The 22,454-nt window shown below is 36.8% G+C and overlaps 1 protein-coding gene and 1 long non-coding RNA gene across 3 annotated transcripts in view; one reads left to right on the forward strand and one right to left on the reverse strand.

Moving 5' to 3' along the window:
* The window catches only part of cue (Protein cueball), a 197,836-nt gene that overhangs the window by 50,673 nt on the left and 124,709 nt on the right, over positions 1–22,454 (forward strand). The window lies entirely within an intron of this gene.
* Positions 1–22,454, reverse strand: part of LOC138713286 (uncharacterized) — a 219,583-nt gene that overhangs the window by 28,950 nt on the left and 168,179 nt on the right. Inside the window, exon 3 of the long non-coding RNA XR_011335819.1 lies at positions 12,859–12,951. This is a non-coding gene — a long non-coding RNA (uncharacterized lncRNA). The remainder of the gene's footprint in view (positions 1–12,858; positions 12,952–22,454) is intronic.

The raw sequence follows: 22,454 nt of genomic DNA on the forward strand, positions 1-22,454 counted from the left end.
TGAGCCACACGCAAAAAATAATTGATCTGAGTATACGTCATGTTTCCAACCAGCAGGACCGGCATGTTATCACTTTATCACTCCTTAAAAATCACGTGTTAATAGCCCGCCTACAGTAGAAATGAAGGGTTCAGAACCATAGTGGGCCAAGCGCCATTTATTAAAAACGGAGAAAACGAGGGTTAAAATTAAATGAATACCATAATTCATGCATATTAAAACTAAATGATATATCAATCCTCATTAAACTATGGCATTTACTTAACTTTAACCCTTGATTTCTCCATTTTTAATAAATGGTGCTTGGCCCACTATGGCCCTGAACCCTTCAAATGACAGCTGGAATCCAGGTCATACTGTGACTTCGATTGGCGATTACCGATTCTGCATGCATACATATGGTAGGCAAAAGTCAACGTGTAGAAGTCCGCCATAATTATTTTTTATGTGGTAAACCTATAGTAAAAAATATTATTGTACCTTTATTTTAAGTCAAAACCATCAAAATGTCGATGAAATCTAAAGAGGCCCAAACGACTTATTAATTTTATTTCTTGCGTAACTTGAAAATATAAATGAAATGATCTGCACAAGTCCTCACACCTAGATGTTCAGGATAAATTATTACTTTAGTCACGTCGCTGTTATTTCTGGCGTGACTCCTCCTCTCTGCTTACGTCTTAGAAAGTGAAGGCGTATAAAATTTAGGTAGGTATTATCGTTCGTCATTTTTGTTCTTTTGTTGCCGAACTACCAGACGAGGAATCTATTTGCCGCACCGTTAATGTTTAAACATTATCATGTCGTAGCTCCTATGATGATAAATCGACTCTCATAGGAGCTACGACATGATAATGTTTAACGGTGCAGCAAATAACGTCCTCGTTTGCTTTCTTTCAACGCCAACGAAAGAACCAAAATGGCGGGCGATTATATTCATTATTTATCAGCCTTAGGAAGTGCATAATGTCATCAGCAGCGAATGACAAGACTCACACGTCTATAATCTTTTCGCTGTAAGAAAAATCCTAATATAAACAATAGCACGTGATTGAAGTCAGGCTTCATTGGCCGCTGTTTGGCGCCATAGATTCTCAGTACATGTTCCCGCCCACTGTTGTACATTCTGTTTCATGTTAAACATTTCCTGTTACTCGTCAAGTAGGCTTAACCTCATTACTATGCATTCATTTGCTTAGGAAACATTTACTTTATAATTACTGTTAATGACCAAACACACCGAGGATGCAGAACCCATACATCAGTACCACGTGCTTACGTGAACAACTACGAGCTCAAGTGACGCCAGCTTGTTACAAGAACAGACTACCTCGGTATTACTGTTGGTATTCATCCGCGTCCATGATACATAACAAAATATGAAAGTAGCTTTTCTTTTACATATCGTTTTACATATGAGTGAAGTTATATGTTTCATTGCATTTAACAACTAGAATTCAATTTTCTATTTTCTAATAATACAAGATGACAGTTTCCAAAGACGGACTATATTTTCCTGCGTCATGTGAGTGTTTCGACTGTGAGCCACTCACGGGTATGACAGCCACGTGCTTGTGTTTACATTAGGATTTTTCTTACAGCGAAAACAGTATAAATGTAGCCGACCTGCAACGTGATTGGCTGCCGGATATGAGAGCGACGCGACTATAGGTGTCGGATTCATGTATTCATATGCACTAAAAACTGCAAAGTATGCATGCACATCTGCTGACGCAATTAATTACCGTTGGATGTTACCATGGGACGCGACAGACCGTAAAATAAGTGTTGCGTAACAATCCACCAGACTCGGTTATCCTAGCCAATATCGCGTGGTTGTGTTTGTCACGTTTCTGTGAGAACGGTAAAGTGTTATCACATCTTTTAAAAATAAACACGTGGTCAGATACACTCCAAGCTTGTGCTGTGTTCTGTCGCGCAAACCACGTGGATTGCTGCAGATTACGGCAACGAAGGCTCCGGCAGAACTCGACCAACACGAGGTTTCCCGAGTCCTATATCACTTTAGAAATAAACAAAACTAGTGGCTTGTGCAGCAAATACTGCAAACTAAGAAGTGAAATGGCATGCTGTTTTCCCTACAACAAAATATGCTTGGCAGCGATCACAAATCTACTCAATTAAATCATAGAAATATGAAATTAATTTTGATGTAGTTTAAAGACGCAACTAAAATAGGAAGCATGACTCAATTACTACCAAGGAAAATTACAGAATCAGACATATAAATATATGTATCACACTGCCATTAAGTGTATGAAAAAGACCCACACTATTTGATTAATAACTATAAAAGTATTTCATTTTTAATAACAATATTGTTACCTTACGTAAGTTTTATAGTTTTCAGTAACATATATATATATATATATATATATATATATATATATATATATATATAGCCGTTACTCAGTATATTATAGAAACGAAGATCTAATATAAAATATTCTTTCTCTGCGTCTACTTACTTAAAGCCCTAAAAGGTTTCACTTTCATATCATCAGTATACCATTATGGGTTGCATTAACTACAATAATATTTCATTTTTAATGGTAATGTCATCGAACATTCTTAAGTTTTGTAGTTCTTAATATCCAATACACAGCTGTACTCGGAAAACTACAGACCAGAGAATCAGACGTGTAAATTATTTTTTTACGTTATCAAAAAATTACACAAATGAAGATCGACATATTGGCATTATGATGTGAAAGAATCTGAGCCATCTGAATTGTAACTATGTCAGCAATCCTGTAGATCATGGCCTTCGTGTAATAGACTATTGTAGTGTCTGTTTTGTTTTATTCTGAAATGCAATTAATTAGTTCTCAAAACTGACGAAAGATGGATTTTGGAAAATAGGAAAATGATGTAGGAAAATTGACATTTCACTGAAAACTACTATTTTTCTGAAAAACTTTGGGTTCCAAGCTTCAAAATGAGGGATCATTTATTAAAATCCGTTCAGCAGTTTTCCCGTAATTTCCATTACCAGTTCAAGTTTTATATATATAGATGATGATGATTATCATGATAATGGTGTATGTTCTTCTACTGCGGATCAAGTGGTAACATATCTAGCTACATAACCTGTGTATCTGGGTTCGATTCACAGTAGAGGAGTTTAAATGTATCTGTCTCCTGTAATTGTTGTGAGTCATTCTTAAACGATGACTCTGCGTTATGGTGACTACATAATCTGAAAGTCCTGTTATGCATGTTTAGTCCGGTATTGATTCATGATTTCCACGGTAAATAGGACAGAACGAGCGAAAGTGTCTTAAAAAAAAAAAAACTATACCTTACTACAAAATTGTATTTCGAAAATAATAGTAACTGTCGTCTGATGCTTCCCTTTCGCGTCCATCTCCGGAACTAAACGTTCATTGTTAAGTGCATTAATCCATTAACTTTATCTTAAATGAAGTTTAAAGGAAATTCAGAGTCGCTCTGGACACTTTCCTATGCCTGCTGAAGAATTATCTTTTGGATAAGATGGTTGAATTTGTAAAAACACTTTAATTTTTAAAGTTTGGTTGTGATTGTGATTATGGTGATAGTGATGACTAAAGCTCTGAAGTTCATGACCTAAAAATCACAGAATAATGACCTATAAAATGGTCTTATTTCTGAAAATATGACACTAAAATTAAAAAAAAAAAAAAATCACCACTATTTTAATAATAATAATAATAATAATAATAATAATAATAATAATAATAGTAATAATATTGGTGTTGTTATTGAATGTCTCCGAAATCACGCCAATGCACATTTCAATATTAGGAGGAACTGAAATTCCTAAACATACCACTTATTCAGCATTGCAGTAAAGTTCAATCGCCATTCGTAGAGTCTCGGGTTTGAAGGATCGCCGGTTGCTTTACTTTCGGCATTTTTAAGTCCGCTGACTGCGGACACTGCGGCTGCAGTATTTGCTCTGTTGCGTTGATTTGGGGGAAGCACGTAACACACGTGATCAGGAGTCAAGGCTGATCAAACCATAAGGAAAAGTCCTGTATGATGCAATAGAATTGCGTAAAGAATCTGTAGTAGGTTCTCGAATATAGCTACGTAAAAAAAAGTCCGTTCAAAAGCAGAAAATGGCAAAAATACAATAAAAAGTAGGAAATTTCCTAAAAAAAAAGGACCAATAGATAATAACAGACCTAAAAATGCAAAATAAAAGTAGGCTGTATTGGTTCGTCTTAAAATGAAACGAGTTAATATTGCATCCTGCATTGTCTGTGATGTCTCAGAAAAAAGATTATATTTCATCAACTTCCGAACCCTAGTGATGACGAAGAAAGTTACCGTACTAATGCACGGCACGAAATCACTAAAATATATTACCATGTATTACAAATAATTCTAAAAAATAATCTCTTTTTTCATCAACATTTTGCATTCTTCTGGAACAGCTCGCAGCTCGTCTTTATATATTAGTTAAAAATTGTATTTTGAAAATAATAGTAACTTCAGTTTCATGGTTTCCTTTCGCGTCCATCTTCGGAACTAAACGTTCATTGTCAAGGGCATTAATTCATTAACTTTATTTTAAGTGAAGAAGGGCATTAATTTATTAACTTTATTTTAAATGAAATTTAATTAAAGTAAAATTTAGATTCTCTCTGAACACTTTTTTTCGCCTAATTATCGAAAGATTATTTTTGGGATAAGTATGCTTGAATTTGTAAAGACAATTCAATTTTTAACGACTTTTTTGTGGTGGTGATCATGGCGGTAGTGATGACGAATACACGAATCACCAAAATACTGTACACCACCATGTAATACAAATAATTCCAAAATCTCTTTTTCATCAACATAATGGCACTTCCAGAACAGCTCTGCATGCTACAGGCTTATATGTTACCCATGTCAGAAGTACGTTGAATTGTAGACCAACATGTTCTTGCTTCTGGTGCCAATATTTTTATCAGAACTATTACAGTTCACGGACACAAATACTGACCGTCCTCAACGTTGACCTGGAAGTATTTGGCACTTGAACTGGATGACTTGGTCGATATTAATTATCACATGCACACACACCATCGGCAAGAAATGAGCGGAACTTCGTGGTCATACTCGAGTCACGTGTATCACTGCAACACTTTCTTGCGCTGCCGATGGTTTAGTTGCAGAATTGTCTCAGTTCCTTAGCATCTCTATAAAGTAGTCGTGGACACTGATTTTTAGCAACTCTTTTCACTAAAGATATAGTTTAGGCAAACTACTGATGAAGTATCTTCAGAGGGCGGCTGTTACATTAGGTACTGTTTCGAGGTCTTTCCCTATTTACCTCAGATAGCTTTCCACAGACTGTGGAACTTAAAGTTCATGATTGATGACGTCACCTATAGAGGAGTTATCCTTAGAATCGAACATAGGATCTCCCGAATACAAGGCAGGTGTGCTTACCATGACACCGTCTTGCTCGACTTCTATTCGAATTAATTTTCAAAATTAATCTAATCTATTCACGAAACGCGTAAAGGTAAGAATTCAATTGCCACGAAACACTTAAAACGAAATGAATTGTTACGAAATGCGTAAAAAGTATTAAATTAATTATTGTTACGAGACAATACGTACGAAATCAGTTACGAAACGCGTAAAACGTATTAAATGAATTATTGGTATGAGACAATACGTACGAAATCAGTTACGAAACGCGTAAAAAATAAAATATGAATTAAATTGTGACGAAAGGCGTACGTATGAAATCAATTGTCACGAAACGCGTTAAACGTATGAAATAAATTGTTACGAAACGCGTAAAACGTATGAAATCAATTGTCACGAAACGCGTAAAACGTAGGAAATAAATTGTTACGAAACGCGTAAAACGTAGGAAATAAATTGTTACGAAACGCGTAAAACGTAGGAAATAAATTGTTACGAAACGCGTAAAACGTATTAACTAAATTGTCACGAAACGCGAAAAACGTATTAAATAAATTGTTACGAAACGCGTAAAACGTATTAAATAAATTGTCACGAAACGCGGAAAACGTAGGAAATAAATTGTTACGAAACGCGTAAAACGTAGGAAATAAATTGTTACGAAACGCGTAAAACGTATTAAATTAATTGTCACGAAACGCGGAAAACGTAGGAAATAAATTGTTACGAAACGCGTAAAACGTAGGAAATAAATTGTTACGAAACGCGTAAAACGTATGAAATAAATTGTTACGAAACACTTGCAACAAATGAAATCAGTTGTCACGAAACGCGTAAAATGTATGAAATCAATTACCATGAAACGAAATCAATTGTTACGAAACACTTGAAACAAATTAAATTAATTGTTACGAGATGTGTGAAATGTATGAATTCAATTCAAATCAAACTACAATATCCTGAACTATTTTACATATCTTCTGGGACATTCTGTATAAAGTGGCCGATGTTGAGTAATAGTAGTTCATTTTGAGCAAGTGCAATGGCGCTTTTGGACGCGGGAGCGGGACTTCCAGTTAATTGACCGTGAATGTAAGAAGAATACGATTATTGTCATTTATTGAAGACTTAATTATTGAACCATTTGATGCTAGAAATTATACAGATCAAGTGAACTTATTTTTAATGGATGATCTACACATTACTTCCCATCTTGAAGAATGTAACAAAAAATGACAGTTGGATCGTGGTGCCGAACACACCATCTGATTCCATTGTCGAGGTCAATATACTGTATAAGTCAAACATGGAGTAAGGCAAGTAAGGGAAAAGAGCCAAAGGAGAAAGATTCGATCCGATGCCGTGGGTTGAACTTCGGCATAGCTTAGTGGTTAGGGCACCCAGTGCGTAGAAGTTGAGGTCCCGGGTTCGATACGCGATATCGGAGCGAATTTTTGTCCATTAATAACATATCTCGAGTTGATGACGACGAAAAAGATTAGTAATTTTAATTTCAATTGTAATAAAATTAAAAGTTATCTTATAGCTTAAAATGTATTCACTGTGATGGTAATGGTAGAATCAATGTATTGATGTCTGTATAAAAATAATTGCAACTAGGGATAATCTTTACAACGAAAACGTGACAACACCGCTCGGCGTTACAAGTATTGATGCGTGTAAAAAATATACATCCAACACGAAGTTTACCGGTAGGGAATTAATTGACCGCTGCGATCGTAGCAGTAACAATGTTTTTTTTTTCTTTATTTAAGGTATTGATCGACTCTTAGGACAAAAATCCACATTTTTCCCTTCAAGTCTTTCAAACTTTGGTGACATGGTTCTTGGGAGTAAACTAAGCAATTTATATAATTCACACTTGAAAATCGAATTTAGGGACCCAAAGAAAATTTTCTGGGAAAAAATTAATAAAATTTTGGACCGACTTAACTCCATTAGAAATTGACCCAAAGTAAACCTTCTTTTGCGAAAATGATCCCTACATATGAAAATTTTACAGACCAAAATTATTTATCTTTAATCATTCAAATGATATGCCACATTATATAAGTATTTAGAAAAAAAAAAATATATATATATATACATATATTAGTATATTTATGGAATAAAATAATTATAATCGATTGAAAATAATGATTTTGGTTTACGACATAGCCACATGTTCAAGCTTCAATTAGGTACCTCAGTGAAGACTTTTGCCCAATTGAAAGTGTACTTTTTATTCGTCGGAAGGATAATGAATGTCGGAAAATGTGAAATAGGAGAAAACATACACTGAAGATAGCGTAAGGTATAGAAAGTATAGTGCGCTTATATTATAAATGCCTAAATAATTATGAAATTATTGAGATAATGGGTACAAGTTATATATTTTTGAAAACTAGAAGAAATGAGCTTCCACATGAGGCTAAAACATTATTTACCAAATTTTGAAAAAATCTGGCATTTCTACAGTCGATGAATACCTTAAGAACTCAAACTACAGAGGTTGTTCAGAGCTGATAGCCATTTTATTCGTAAAATGGTTCGTAGAGAGCAAACAGACAATAATTCATCGTAGTCTAATACATAGATGTCCAATTGTAACTCGTACGAGGTAACCCCTGGCGTAAGCAACCCGCAGCGCATATTCTTTAAGGTCGTTTTTCCTATTTTATATGAAAATTTATTCACCTTAGCAGAGCATGCTTGACGTGCAATATCTCCTGGTTCTATAGGCGTTTGGACACCCATGGTCTAATACCTTCACATGGTGTTTCTCAACGCTAACACGCGTACAGAAACAACTCTTCGATCACTCGTCACAAAACATAAGTCCTTCTATTGGACAGCACTGTTACAAATTACGATGAAGGTCATGACTAATATTTGGTCATTTTATTTTCTTCCGGACTAAATCTTGACCATCAACATAATCAAGGGTATTTGCTTAAGTAAAAGAACACAATATATTACCGAAGGTATTGCGAAGTATTGCAACAAGGTCAGTAGTTGTAACAGGAAGGAATAGTTCGAAATAGTCTGTAGTCTCTATTTGCAAGGTCCATCACGTTACGATTCTGTTAACTGAAGCCTTTCAAGTCAATTCATCAGTTCTCTTACTCAAGAGTCCGATGCGACATTGGGAGATAATTATATCGACCCGAATGTCAGCTGTTTTGTGAAGCAGTTTTCTCGTTTTGTACGAGTTACGTCACGCTCCAGCTTAAAAAGACTGTACTGAGTATTTGCGTGACTGTCCGTAACTCCTACACATATCTAAACTTGAATAACGACTGTTCATTATAGAAAAATATTGGTCACAGTTAATGACGTAGGGATCGTAAGTATATGCACTATAAAGTAGTAGTGCTACTTCTTATATACAGGGCGATTCACGAGGAATTACCGTTCTTCACGGAGCGTATTTCTGAAGACATTTCGAGCAAAAAATATCATATAAACATAGTTCCTATTCTCAATATTTTCAGAGTTAGACTAATTTAAAGTTATCTGTAAAATACTTTTTTTTCTTTAGTTTGAAGGTAAAAGAATACTGTAACACAAATAGAGAATCAACCATTCAGAAGTATCATTTCTTTAATTAGCAAGTATTATGAAGCTAAAAATGTGCTGTGAACTCCTTAGTTTCTTCATACAGACATCGTTTTCTATTTTTAACTAGAAAATTACATTATTCCTATGCTCTTATCACAACAATTAATACAAATCACACCACTTCCACCGACTTAATTATTTGCAGTTCAATTTTGCATCCTAATTTACAGTCTTGGAGAGTTTGCAACACATTTTACAAAATGTCCCCGTCCGCTTGAGCACACTTGGCCGCACGCTTGTGAACGGCACTCGTCGCGCTACGTAACTGCATCTTTGATTCCCGTAGCGCTCGCGCTGGCTGCTGACTGCACGCTGACCAAGAGCACGCGTTCACAGCAATGCGTTCCAATAACGAAACGTAACACTGTAAATATTGAGAATAGGACCCATGTTTATATGACATGTGGTTTTCCCGTTGTTTTCATAAGTTACGCTGGAATGAGCCCTGAAAGAAATGGGCCATGGACCTGTTACCCATCAATATAGGCTAGGCCTACATTTCGGATTTCTAGATTTCGTCGTTCAATTATTTATTTATTTATTTATTTATTTATTTGTCTGTCTATTTATTAGGAATGGAATCTTGACATTAGCGGCACTTCTTAATCTCCGGCAAAAAGCGTCAGGGATTGACTTCTATTTGGCTGTGATGCTAAAATCCCCCGACTGGTCGACTGGACAGGCGCTGGAGTTAAATGCAACCTGTAGTAGCTGTCCATGTTATTGCGGGTATTCTTGCATCGCGATTTACTGCTCTGCTATTTAATGTTCTTTCTAGTTGAATGGACTTTCTCAGCTTTTACCTTGCAAAATTTACTTAGTTTCTTAAGTGAGACAAGTGGCCTTTAGGTTAGGAGCTCACAAAAAGGTTAAGATGAATTCCAAGGGCCCTCGCAAGGACTCGGTCTCGTGTGCCTTTTAACTTCACTTTCTACTTTCTCCCTCACTGGTTCAGTGGGTGGTTCACGTTAATGAGGACTGCTGATGTCGGTAGGCATGTTCCACAAATCCTCAGCAATGCCTTACGGATTGTCAACTGCCAGTTCTGTCAGCAAGGTATTTCCAGCGCCATAAAATCTAAAACCGCGATTAAGTGAAACCTCGACGGAAAAACGAAATGTGTCAAACGTATGTTGAGCGCGGCTACGAATAGCGATTGGGGGCACACCGTTTAGCCGAACGGTCAGAGCGTTGAATTTTCACGCTGGTAACCCGGGTTCCAATCCCGGCATGTCCAACTGAAATTTGTGGTGGACAAAGACGGTGTTTAGCGGTAGGTTTTCGTGGGGTACTCCCTTTTTTCTACCGGAATTTCACCATTGCTCCATTAATCATCATCAGTCCACCATCATACGCCTCCTATGGTGCATGAAAGACAACGCCTTCATGGCGGCTGAAAGAACTAGAAGTTCGGCGCGTCTCCTACTAGATGGGAACGCTTCGGTGAATGACGTAAATCAAGTGCCAGCTATTAGTAAAAAAAAAAAAGTATAGCGTGTTCATTTGAGCGAAATTTTAGTGCCACAATGACGTGTTACAGATCCGGTAATCTACAGAAGACGTAAAAATTATATCAATCATGAGAAATTATAATAAAGGACAATGTTCGATTCGTGGCTAGTTGGTAGAGTTCTGGCCCTCTGTGCTCAGGTTGCGGGTTCGATCCCGCCCAGGTCGATGGCATTTAATTGTGCTTAAATGCGACAAGCTAATGTCAGTAGATTTACTGTGATATAAACGAACTCCTGCGGGACAAACTTCCGGCACACTGGCGACGCTGATATAACCTCGGCAGTTGCGAACGTCGTTAAACAAAACAATTAAAAAATGTTATATTCAGAATTACATAGATGGATCTGACTGGGCCATTTTAATAATAATAAAAAAAAATTTGGTAGTTTAAGGAAATAAATGTGGTACTGAATTGGAGAGCAGTAAATGAGATATTCAAATTATCAATCAATGTTGTTCATAAGTGACAATGATTTAATCTCAATTACTCTCCATTCTGTCGAGATAAGTTATCAAGTGTAGCGAATCGTATTGAAATCATCTTACGTTTCAGCCAGAAAAGACACAGTGTCAGTAGTAACCATGTATTCCAAAATTAATGTTTAATTGCTTGTCATTTCAAGTTCAGTCAGATTGAGAGCTTATGTTGTCCTGCTGTGGTGTATGGTACTCGTATATACTAATTAGGGCGCAGTTTTGACGCTGCGTGGAAACCACAGTGTGGGATGGAATCTTCCTTAGATCGTAGGTATTTGTGCGTTGTCAGTATTATTAGGTGTCTCTTTTTCGGAGGAGGAGGGCCCGCAGGCAAGCACCGGAGCCTTAGGCTTATTGTGCAACCTCCTTATGCTAGAGTGATTGTTGAAGTCCATTAGGATCGCTCTTCAGTCCCATGATTCACTGCATGCTGCGATCGTATCGATTCAGCCACAGCATCCAGTTCTGACTGGAGACCTGATCCTCAGTCTGCCTGTGATGTTGTTCTGCGGCCTCCTCAAATCGATGACATCTGGTTGCAAATTCATGAGCCTGATTCTGTTGCATCCTCAATCAGAACATGATGCCGCAATCGATTCCACGACTCACCAAGGCGCCATATATCCGAGGGAGCTATACTACCCCTGGTCGCACGCAGTCCGCATTGAAGCCCCTGCGGCTTCGCTGGATATGTGCAGCTCCTGCAGACAGATGCCGCCTATAGATTTTTGAAATATAGACAGACGGAAAACCCATTTATATTACACTTTCCTTGACATTGTTTTTCAAGATGTTGTTATAGATCATTTTATTTATAATTCCATCAATGAAGTCGATGTTACCCAAGCCTGTCGAGAACTTATAGCCCCAAATCATTATGGAACCACCTCCATGTTCTACAGTGGGAAGAGTGTTATCCACTTTGTCCGCCCTATTCTTCTTTCTCCACACACTATGGGCACCATCGGATCCGAAAAGATTAATCTTGGTCTCTTCCGACCAAATAATACTGTCCCACAATTCTTGCTCCTTATTTACACGAGCTTTAGAAAATTTAATTCTTAAAACTCGATTTTTCCTACTTATAAAGGGCCTCTTTCTTATCCTTCTACCATGACTATTCATATACGAGACGCCGTACCGTTGATTCACTAAGTCTTCCTTGTGCTTTTTCTCATGAGAGGACATAGTTTCAGCACATTTAACCATGGGTTTGATTATATCCGTCTTATGATAAAACGTTCTTCCCTCTCATTTAGTATTTTTTTTCTTTTTGTTTCCTCTTCTGATTTTCAGTAGATCCACGGTAGGTATTGTACCATGGAATGTCTTCTATTTACAACATTGCTTATTTTCCTTAAAGAATAACCTTTAAGAGTCAGTCTAACTATCGTCTCCTTTGCCTCGGCATTTAATACCTTCGACTTACCCATTTTGAACAGAACTGACTGCTGAAGGAAAACAAACCCTAGAGCACGGGGTAATGCACCGTATATGTTGCACTCGCTGTTACCATTAAGACACGGACTCCCGAATATGTCAACATTACTGAAATGTGACATACAATTTTATTTTCAAAGTAATGTATTTATTAATATTTTTGTTATTTAGGGATTAAAATGTAAATTAACGTTCTAAGGAATAGTTTTAAAGCACAGTATACTAGTATTAGCATATAAGTATAATTATTTTGTACAAAATGTTGTGTTTTTCGTTTCAATTAGATATGTACGAATAAGAATGATAGACACTGTATAATGAATGGTAATTGATACAGAATGTCTAACGTAGTGAACCTAGATGGCAGCCATTGCTTACCATGATTGCTGTGCATAATTAGAGACATCAGTGATTTTATCGGCTTTCTGAAGAAGCTGCCCCAAGGCAGGTAGGATTTCTGCCCTCTTCTTCCTGAAACGAACAAGGACAGTTGTTCAATGTCGTTACCCTTTCAAGTTTGGGGCTTGCAGTTTTTGTTCTGTTACAGTATTTTTAATGCCAGTATGATAAAAAAGAAGTTGTTAATATGTCGAGTAAATTATGGAATGTAGAAAAGTTAAAAGGCACGCAGATTGTACGTACAAAAAGCTAGACGTGAACTCTCTGTTGAGCTTTCCTGTCATGTAAAGATATTGGAATTGTAGATTGAATACGGTTTTCACTTTCGGCCTTGCTTGCAGTAGAAGTTTTATCTGGTTCGCTGTAATAAATACATCATCCAATTATAATGCTTTCGCTTTAATTGATTAATTACTTTTAAAGCAATTCTGACTAATGAAGAAGAATGGTTGCCGAACTTGGCTTTCAGTCGACTAATTTTATGATAATGTAATCTCAAAAGTGTTGAGAAGTTCAGCATCTGCTTTGCGGATTGTTATCGTCTTCGTCGCTCTCATCACATTCGTTATAATGATCACCAAGAGCATCGCCACAATCTCAGCATTCGTTGTCTCCTTTGAAGAATTGAATCCTGTTTACCTATTTTTTTTTCTCATCCAAGCTTATAAGAACGGCACAAAACTTCTATTTCAGACAGTACAGAATAACATTCGAAGCATAAAAGCTTCATTCCCAATTTGATAAGACTTGGACAGTCAGTAACAACTGTGGGTTGTACACTTGTTCAAAATGAAACTGGCTGGCGAGAGACTAAGTTCGAATCGGGTATTTCCGTGAGCGCTCGGGACAGCCAGACTTTTTTGAAAAGATTGCGTATATTCTTCTAGTAGTTATAATGGGGAATACAACCATTAATCACTAAAATCTTCCGAGAAAATAATTCATATACGCGCTTTAAAACAAACAGATCGTTCAGAGTGTTTAAACAGTGAGTAATGTAACACAAACACTAATATAACAGGTTCCCAAGTGTAGTATGACCGTTGCTCGTTACAATGCCGTTCTTAGTGCAGTAGTAGGCTACTCTTAGCGTAGTGGTAGAGCGTTAGCTAACAAGCAAACGTTCTGATGGGGGTAAGTAAAAAAGTACAATTTTTTTCTACCACCATGTTAATAATGTCAAAAGAAATGCTTATACAAATTTTGGCCAATCGATCGCAATTACGAGGCCGTCCGGAAAGTAATTTTCCTTGGGGCCGTTTATAGAAAAACGCACAGTTGAATTGAAATATTTATTGAAACAGATACAGAAATTGTTGCGCTATTTGTCAACATCCCCCACTGGAATTGACAGATTTGTCATACCATGGGATCAATTTTTGTGTCGTAGAAGTCGGCCGCCTCAGATCGGAACCAGCGTTTTACTGCGTCTGCACCTCTCTATGTCGATTCCATGATATGAGAAATGTCTCATTTCCGATGGAAAATGTATGAAAAATAGCTCAACAATTGCTATGTCTGTTCTAATAAATTTGTCCAATGAAATTGTGTTTTTTTCTGTTAACGGTCCCTGGCGAACTTATTTTTTACGGCCCTCGTAATTGCGGTCGAATGGCCAAAATTTGTATAAGCACTTCTTTTGACATTATTAACATGGTGATAGAAAAAAAGAAACTTTTTTTTTTTATCTGCCCTCACCAAAATGTTTGCTTGTAAGTGTTTGTGAGGTTACAAGTTCAAATCTTCGAGGAGCTACTAAACTTTTTTTTATTTATTTATTTTTTCCTTTTAAATGCATCAGTGAAAATATAACAGGTTTTCGTCGTTTTTTTTTTATCCGTAGAATACTTTGCGCTTTATTATTTTTTTCGTATTAATAGAACCTTTTGACGCTAGGTGGAAGTAACACTAAAGACGACAATTAGGGGCTTTCATATTAAAATATTAATCCCTGCTGCTTTGCACTCTATTGCCTAAGTAACATTCAGTAAATATGTTGACGGTTAAATAATTGGCAATAATTAATTTTTAAGTTGTGCTATAGGGAATATGATTATTATACTAATCTAAATCCGTGATCATCAGGATCTAAACGTAGTAATTGTGAACAAGAAGAAAAACCATAATTCTGATGACAAATATATCCTGATTTCCTAGAATTACAACCACAAATATTAATCAATTTTGTAATTATCTGTAAGTAACATGAAGTAACATAAACAAAATTATTTGACTACATTACACTGAAACGAGTTGTAAAAATTAAAAGAAAAGACAAAACAAAAAATTCACTACGGGGATTAGAAGCATGCTGTGGAGGTAGCCCAAATTGGCGCCTTGTATTATGGAGTTAACTAAAGCGGCGCACGGAGGTTTACGGTAGTGAACTGCGCGCTCACCCGAAGGGACTTAGAAAATTTTAACTGCTCAAGAGGCCGGCCAGTTTCATTTTGACCAAGTGTACATTGAAGAAAATATACCTAGGTGCTTGATTGAAACAACAGTAAAAACACCTTATTAAGTCGTTGGTGTGATTGAAAATGTTGTGCTTGTTTCTGTTATCAAAAATGTGTCATTAGATCAATACTAAAACATGTTTAACAACAGTAGTACAAATTAGTGTAAGTCACGGTATGGTAAAAACTTTTGTGTTTGTTTCTGTTATAAAAACGTTACAGGAATAGTAAACACACATGAAAATACAATTTACATTTTTCTTTATTAGGTAAGATATGAAATTATTTTCACATAGAAGAAATCTGTAAGCTGGTCTTCCTGGAACTTGTTAAACTCTTTCGCACTCATATCATAGACCTATTTCTTTTTAAAAGACATGGCCGCTTAGTAGATGCACAATTGCTGGAACTCCTTATTTTGATTTGATAGCCTATAGAGTGTGTTTCATAATTCCTATTACAAACTTGTAGGGATTGTAGAGGGGACTAAGTAGATAAAGTTTTGATTAGGAACCCATGTCCGGAAATGTATCGTTTCGATGAAGAATAAGTTTGAAGATTGATTCGATTTAAAATCTCCCGCTTCACGGTACGCAAACAAAATGGACTGAGGGCGACTTCTGCAGTCCCCTGATATCATGTCTTCTGTCCAACTCCTTGGCCACCACGGTCGCCAGATTTAACTCTCGACTTTTTCCTTTGGGGCCACATGAAGAACCTTGTTTATGAGACCCCTGTAGATTTAGAGGAAGATCTTCTTGCACGAGTTCTGGCGGCAGCAGAAAGTATTCAGCACACACCAGGTTTCATGCTGCGTGTGTATGAAAACATGCTTCGGAAGTACACTTTGTGCAACGAACATAGGGTCGCCACGTGGAACCACTCTTGTAGTGCACACTGGCAAGAGCTCATTTTCTCTAGTGATGTGGGAGATGTGAAATCGATTCGATCTTCAAATTTGTTTTGCATCGAAACAATATATTTCCGGACATGGGTTCCCAATCATAACTTTATCTACTTAGTCCCCTCTACAACCCCTAGAAGTTTGTAATAGGAATTATGGAACACCCTGTAGATGTCAACTTGCATCATACCAAGAACTTCTACAAACTTGCACACATTTGTGTGACTTATGGCGAATTTGTTACTCAGTCTCGTACGAGAGCACACTTTGTAGGAGGTTACACAATAATATTCTAGGAGTTTGGACATTACTTTCATCTCCCGATTATCAATAGGCCTATCACAAATTTCTAGGAGCTTACGTCCGTCATTGTAGACTACTGCGAATAAAGAGGAAATAACAATACTAAATAAAGATTTTGTTAACTGAGGCAAGGCTAATGATATTATTGTCATTTGTATATTGTGTAAGGTTTTAAAATGTGAAACTATAAAAAGAACTCTGAGAAAGCTAGCAAATACAGAGTCATATCCCCGAGAAAAAATATGAAGCCTATGCTGGCGATAGTTGTGTACTGTTCTAATGTAAGCACCTATGTAGGCCGATATATTCTTTTTGAGAACATACATGAATGACATGTCTTCAGTCTAATGTAGAAACCTAGGCTATGCTGCACCTGCTTCAAAAGTACATTCACATTCACTTACAAACTATCGTCATATTGATTACTTTTGTTCTCGGTTCATTAGAGGCATCTACCGGCGAACTTTAAAGTTAAAAACTTCAACTAGTGATGACGTAAGTTGCGTAATCCTTTCGACGTAGATTTATAACCGTGTCACGATTATAATTTCATATTATAACAACCTTATGCATGCCCTGCCTTGATAATAACTTTTATTTATACGTCATTCCCAGTCAGTAGGTAAAAACTGTGGTGTAAACTCTCACAGTTACTTTTCTTAAGAGTTCCATTCCCTCCCTCCCCCCCTCGGAAATTTTAAGTGTTATGTAACCCAAGTTTATTAGACAAGGTGGTTGTAATTCAACTGTGCTTACTTAACCAGCTCTGGACGGAAAACTATTGATAGGGGAACATGAAACTTTATGTGAACATTTGGAGGGTATGCGGAACAGAAATGATGAACGGAAAACTGCATTAAAGAACGTTTAAAACAGTTGGGCCCAAACCATTTTTTATGCAGAACTGAGATAACACGTAGCAATTGGCACTAATGTTCCTCTGTCATTCTTACACATTCTTGTCCCTTGGGCAAGAAAAGCGACCAAATGAAACTAACCGTGAAGCCGCACCAAACAGCGACTCGTTCGTTCACTATGCAGAGGAACTTCATTAATATCGTTTGGATGTACATATACCCAAATTCGGATATTTTTAGTTTTTATTTTCGCCCCAACAGACATGAAAAATGTGTTTTATCACTTAACAGGATAGTCCAAGCCCAGAAGCTGTCAAATTCTACCCTTGAAAGGAGTCAAAGGGCGAAATATACACGTTGCTGTGCGCTATATCGTGTTTCTTTTCTAATTGAATGTTCAACGACGCTGTATCAAGCACGAGGTTATTTAGCGTCGATGGGATTGGTGAGAGCGAGATGAGGCCGAGGATTCGCCATAAATTACCTGACATTAGCCATACGGTTGGGGAAACCTCGGAAAAAACCCAACTAGATAGCCTAATCAGCCCAAGCGGGAATCGAATCCACGCCCGAGCGCAACTTCGGATCGGCAGGCAAACGCCTCAGCCGACCGAGCTACGCCGGTAGCTACATCGTGATCACTGCTGCGCAATTTGTACCAGGAAGTAGTATGAAGCGCATATTTTGGACATAATCTATACCAAATTTGGTACCCTAGGATCCTCCTTCTAGAGCATGGTATGTTGTCTGTTACCGCTGAATGAAGCAATGGCGAAGCCGTCCCTACCAATTTATGTTAAGTTTTGCATTTTTTTTTTTCAAAACCTGCTTGAAGAATCACAAACAGAATTGAAACTACCGATATTAAATAAAATATAATTATATACAGTATCATAGGCTACGAGTATATGCACTTCCGGATTCATGACGTTTAGAATCTATTTCAACTCAGAAAATAAAATAATAATTCACAATGTGAACACCACCACGACAACCGATTGACTGAAGCGGCGCAGCAGCTAGGAGAAATGTATGACAAAAGCGTTTAGTTCTTCCGGAAAATACTAAGTCATTTCATTTCATTTAGTGTTGTGCCCGAGGGCACGTCTTTCACTGCAAACCCAGCTTTCTCCAATCTTTCCTATTTTCTGCCTTTTTGTTTCCTCGTATGTTCCATATATCTTAATGTCGTCTATCATCTGATATCTTCTTCTGCCCCGAACTCTTCTCCGTTCACCATTCCTTCCAATGCATCCTTTAGTAGGCAGTTTCTTCTCAACCAGTGACCCAGCCAATTCCTTTTCCTCTTTCTGATCAGTTTCAGCATCATTTTTTCTTACCTACTCTTTCCAACACAGCTTCATTTCTTACTCTGTCTGTCCACTTAACATGTTCCACTCTTCTCCATATCCACATTTCAAATGCTTCTATTCTCTTCTCTTCACTTTGTCGTAATTAATGTTCAAAATGTCATTGTAATTTTGTATGTTCCTTTAATTTATTCATTATTTTCAATAATTTTAACTGAAAATCTTGAAAATGCACCTGTTGGCACATTGATGACAATGAATTACCACCATCAAACTTTCCATAAAAAAATCTTCCATCCCAAAACGCTACAGAATGCTAAATTATAACATTGAAAATACAACAAAATGTTAATTAGATTTTTAAAGTGCTCAATTTTTAATTTTGAGTTGCCAAAGTCTAACATCTTATAACGAGTATTGTATTTTCAGCCCTATGAAAGAAAAATAAATCTCCATTTCTCTGTCGGTAATCGAACTCTGGTCCACTGGATTTGTAGCTAAAAGACGCTAACGCTTGACATAAAGCGATGGACTCATGAATTTTACGATTTAAATTATACATTTTGAAACGATTAATTGCATCTTAATTGATTTTTTACTTATACTGTCTGTTATTGAAAATCTCTATCAGAATATACTCATGATTCAACAAACTCCAGCCCACCTCGGTGATTTAGTGATTACCATGCTAGTCATAGGAACTGAGGTTCGCCGACAACCCTGCAGGTGGATTTTAAAATGTGATAAAATGTTTTGCTTGAATCCCTCCGGAAGGGAAGTAAATTTATGGGTCCTGCATTGTAGATAGACACATAAAATAACCTTGTCTGTGATAGAGGTTTTTATTTTACGGTGCTTTATCAACTGCCATGGTTATCTAGCGTTTGAGTGAAATGAAAGTGACAATGCCAGCTAAATGAGTTCAAGATCCAGCGCCGAAAGTTACCCAGCATTTGCTCTTAATGGGCTGAGGGAAAACCCCAGAAAATCTCAACCAAGTAACTTGTCCCAACCAGGATTTTGACCCGGGTCCGCTCGTTTTACGGTCAGACATGCTAACCGTTACTCCACAGCGGTAGATCCTGATAAGGGGTTTCAGAAAAAATGTATCTTCAATTTCTCGCCCACTTGAATTTCGACACAGAATAAAATTTACAATAGAAAGTGTCATTAAGTAAAATACTACCACTGTCTAGTATATACAGTCGTGAAGCTCAATACGTAGTACATATGCATCCATAGATAGTTGTTAACCACTAGGATCGCTACTATCGCCTCATTACAGACAATGCGAAATAGTACCGGCACAGTCTATTGTTCCTAGTACCCTCACAACTCAAGCTTCGTGACTGTATATCAGCGGTGACTAAAGTGGGTGTCGTGATTACATCGTGTAATCACAGATATTCAAACGGGTATGAGGAGTTTTCTGTACATCGCTGTGTGTTTCATTGACGTACTGAAGGCAAGCAGTGGCGGTATCATGTCGCTCTACAAACTGAGGTGATTTCGTAAAGAATGAAAAGGAGAACTTTTTTGTTGTTCTTTCGGAGAAAATGTAATATGTTTACTTTGCTGAACGGTTCAATTAGGAATATATAGAAACATTTATTGCCACGCTGAATAATGTATTATTATTATTATTATTATTATTATTATTATTATTATTATTATTACTGACCACTAAGTACGTGTTCCTATAATTCTTCTGTACGTGCATGAATATTGATATTTTTAGACTTTCTCCTTAGAAGGATAAAATTATTCAGTTTTGTCTCAATTTTAATCTTCTTAATCTTTAGATGAGGGTAACTATTTATTAGTTATTCATTTAATAATAATATTGTAGAAAAACTGATTCAATATTATGTGCTAACGAACTGTTAAACGCCAGGAATTAACATGTCTTAAATCATAACGGGGAAGAGAAAGATGAGATAAATGCAAGGAAGTTAGCTACCTAATGGGGTTTGAATATCTCGTGCTCTAGCCTTTTAATAGAATAGAATTTCTCAAAAGAATGTAATGATTGAAATAGCTTACATAACTTGTCCATAAGAAGTTTTTAATTTTGAAAAATTACGAACTTCTCGACCAAGTATCGAGAGAAGAATTTAGAAAAGTCCTGATTATATTCAAGAGGAAGGTTAAAAAAAGAAGCAAGAAAAATAGTATATTATTCACTGGCTCTTGATGACAGCAGTGACATTACTGATACAGCAAAGCTTGAGATTTTTATCCGCGGGATTGATCAAGATGTTAGTACAGGAACCACCACTGGTTGTAGTTTTCATGCCAAGTACCTATCCTCCGTCTCCTTACTTCATAGGCTGACTGTCGTATGTAATCACTGCAGTTCGAATTTTGGTCACCACTGCTGTATATACTAGACTGTGATACTACTATGTAAACTGTAGTCGTCTGTGACGTAATTATTTCAGGTTTTTCAATGACGCAGTGGAATTTGTGACATTCGCGTATCAGATGTGCTAGACGTTGACCTTGAGATACCGAGATTTGCTTTTTGTTATATAACTATTACCGAAGTTATGAAATTGTTGTACAGATTTGTTACTGCAGTGGTTATACCTGTTGTACAATGTCCAAGAATTCAGCCTTTATGTTAATAAGGACCACTCTAGCTCTCATACGGTTTCCCGACCGCCACGTGGCCCCCTTCAGTCTGACTTCCATGCGGAAAGAAGTGGGGTAGTGGGTAACGCAGAGTGAAGGAGACAGCCTATCTGAAAATACGTGTACATATGTCAGCTGGCATTTGCATAATTTCCCACATCAATTCGATGTCTTGAAATTGAATTGTTAGGGATATATTATACCAACTACAAGAAATGAATGAATGAAAACACGACATCTCGTCTGTAAAAATTATGGAATCATAGTAGTCTTTCATTTTTATTGACATCGGCAGATAACCCCGTCATTCAGACCTCTCAGGCTAAATCTGCTGTCACGTTTACACTCCACTGTTGAATTGAAACACACAAGTTATCTATTAACTTGTTCAGAATGGCGTAGAGACGCTAATTTCTAAAAAATAAATCGATGTAGTAATTTCATTGTTAAGACTTTTATTGATATTAGGTTATTTATCGTAACCCTGGTGTCATCGCTATTTCATCCCGTTGGAAATAATATTATTTATCGTCCTTCAGAAACTACAGAGTGTTCACTTGGATATGTCAGTATTTCAACTTATCGAATATATATTAACGAACTGTAGCTAGTAACCTCTAATTCAGTGGTATTCAATCTTTCTTGCTAGTGTACCCCCCAAAATATATTTGTACCCCCAAGCTGCATTGCAATTATATAATAATTAACAAAAGACTGTGATCTCCAAATTGAATATCCATATTGCCACACAGGGCGCACAATTGAAATGCAAATAAGTCTCTTGTAGTGTAGAGGCAATGGAGACTAATTCTTTTAGAAATATCTGATAATATGTGGTTATGCCAAGTAAGTGTGCTATCTAAGATTAATCCAAGATATTTGAGCCGTTGGTTATACTGAATCACATAGTGTTATTGGATAATTGGCAGTGTTCCTCTTATAAATAAATCTGACTAAATGTGATTTTTTAGGATTCATAATTATTCGCCATTGTTTACATCATGTGGAAATTTTTTCACAAAAAATGTTCAGTTCTGCTGCTGATTCACTAGTACCTTTACTAAAGGTAACAACATCAGTAAAATGGGCTATTGCTAACTGATCTTGAGAT

The sequence above is a fragment of the Periplaneta americana genome, chromosome 14 (assembly GCF_040183065.1).
Source record: "Periplaneta americana isolate PAMFEO1 chromosome 14, P.americana_PAMFEO1_priV1, whole genome shotgun sequence".
NCBI lineage: Eukaryota > Metazoa > Arthropoda > Insecta > Blattodea > Blattidae > Periplaneta > Periplaneta americana.